At 58.1% G+C, this 2,204-nt stretch overlaps 1 non-coding gene across 1 annotated transcript; it reads right to left on the bottom strand.

Moving 5' to 3' along the window:
* Window positions 1-507: 507 nt before the first annotated feature.
* On the bottom strand, window positions 508-580 carry TRNAR-ACG. Its single transcript has one exon. It is a non-coding gene; the product is annotated as a tRNA-Arg (tRNA).
* Between the last annotated feature and the right edge of the window lie 1,624 nt (window positions 581-2,204).

Raw genomic sequence — 2,204 nt, 5'->3', positions numbered from 1 at the left:
TGGACGGGACCAGAGGGGCAGGTGGGCAGGAGGGGTGGTGGTCATGCCCCCCACCAAAAGCGGGCCCCAAACCCAGCCCCTGGCCCAACCTGGCCCATCCCACGGTGCTGCAGGCCCACCCTGGACACACCACGGGGGCTCAGGGGCCCAGCTACAGCCCCTGGCACACGGGGGGAATTTGCCCTTGCCTGCGGGGAGGGGGCCACCAATTTTCTGTTTGTGCAGGGTCATAGCAAACATAGCCACGGCTTTGCGCACCAGGGAATTATGTCAGGTGGTCGAGTGTTTGCTTTGCATGCGAGGTAGTGGGATTGATGCCCACATCCTCCAGCGCTTTGCATTGCCTTTTGTGCTGGCATGCCTGCTCGGGGGCTGCAGCTCCAAATGGGGAAAGGGCCAAAGGGCACTTTTCTCTTCCCCTGGCATGAGGGCTGTGGGTGCCTGGGCCAAAAGCAAGCTGAAGGGGCAGGCAGAAGAGAGCCCTCGTGTCAGACATTGCTGCTAGTATGAGCCAGGTAGGAGTCGAACCTACAATCTTCTGATCCGTAGTCAGACACGTTACCCATTGCGCCACTGGCCCATGCACACTTGTGCTCCCCCAGCTGCTTGTGAAGGGCGAGCGCACACCTGGCGGCCAGCCTCCCTTCCCCATTCCTGCATGTGCAGGCTCGGAGGAGCGGAGGCTTCCCCCTATCCCTGGGGCAGCGGTGGAGGCAGCAGCAGGGTGGGATGTGCGGCAGGGAGCGCCGTCGTGGGGCAATCCTGGAGTGAAGACGAACATCTCCTGAGTTTGCTGCCGACAGGCCCAGAGCTGGCAGGCGTCTCGTTCCAGTTATTCAGGAGTGCCTCCACTTCAGCCGTTGTGCGTGAGGGCAGAGATGACCGTGGCAGAGGGAGCAGGGAGCGGGTGTGAGGGGAGATGGGGCTGGCAGGGATTGGGGATTCTCGCCTGTGGCAATGGGAATAGGGGCCGTGGGTTTGGAGAACATGCAGGCAGGTGCAGATTTAACACACAGGCCCACAGGGCCCCTGCCATGAGGGGTCTACAGCGTCCGTGTGCGCCGGGTGGCACAGAGCCCGAACAGAGACTGGAGTCCGGGTGGTGGCAGCACTTACCCCAGGCGTGCGGGTGTACTCCAGGGACGTGGTTGGGAGTGTCTCCCCTGCGGTGTCTACAGCTGACAAGTGGCGTTTTTGGTCCAGTGCAGAGGGGCAGGTGGCTCGGCACAGGAGTGCCCTGTACTGCCCCACCGCAGCCTCCAGGTCTCTTCTTGCCCAGGGCCCGCACACATCTGGAGTTTTTCCATGTCCAGATGATGTACCTCTGATGGTCGAGCATGCATTTTGCATACAAGCGGTCAAGGGATCAATGCCCCATTTCTCCGATGCTGCCTGGTCCCTTTTGGACCGTTAAGCCTGTGCTGTGGCTGTGGCTGTGGCTGAGCCAAAGGGCACGTTCTCATGCGGTTTGCTGGACAAGGGCAGAGCGGGGGTAGAAGGGGATGGGAGTGAGGTGCAGCCGGGTGAGAAAGCAAAGGTAAGTGGGAGGTGTAAAAGAGCTCTTGGCTTGCAAAAAAGGCAATACGAGCCAGGAAGGAGTCAATCCTGCAAACTCATTTTCTTTTTATAGCTTAGCTGGGAGAACGGAGGCCTGTAGGTTTGCTTTGTATGAAAATCCTTATGTCATTTGTTTAATTCCAGCTTGAAGGAAACTTTTTGCTCTCAGCTACTCTGTAGCTGGCAGCACAGCAAGCCTGTGACCCTCTGCCACCAATTTTCTGTTTGTCTACAGCCCCAGCAAATCTAACCTCTCCCCCATGTGCAGGGGAGTTAGCTCACATGGTGGAGCACTCACTTAATATGCAAGAGTTAGCGGGATGGATGCCTGTCTTCTCCAGTGCTTTGTGTTGCCTTTTGTCCTGGCATGCCCGCTCGGGGGCTGCGGCTGAAATGGGGGCTGTGCCAAAGGGCACCTTCCTCTGACCCTGGCAGGAGGGCTGTGGGCTGCTTGGGTCAAAAGCAACCTGAAGCAGCAAGTTGATGAGCACTTTTGGCTCTGAAAAAAAGCAGATACTACAAGCAAAGCAGGAGTTGAACTTACAATCTTCCCATTTATAATCTTATGCAGTACCCATTGCACCACTGGCCCACGCTTGCTCAGCAGCTGCCCCAGGGGTGGCTTTCCTGTATGTCTGGGAGCAGCA

Source organism: Alligator sinensis, unplaced genomic scaffold (assembly GCF_000455745.1).
Source record: "Alligator sinensis unplaced genomic scaffold, ASM45574v1 scaffold1054_1, whole genome shotgun sequence".
Classification (NCBI taxonomy): Eukaryota; Metazoa; Chordata; order Crocodylia; family Alligatoridae; genus Alligator; species Alligator sinensis.
Note: the sequence above shows the minus strand (reverse complement) of the source record. Positions and strands in the feature narration are given on the sequence as shown.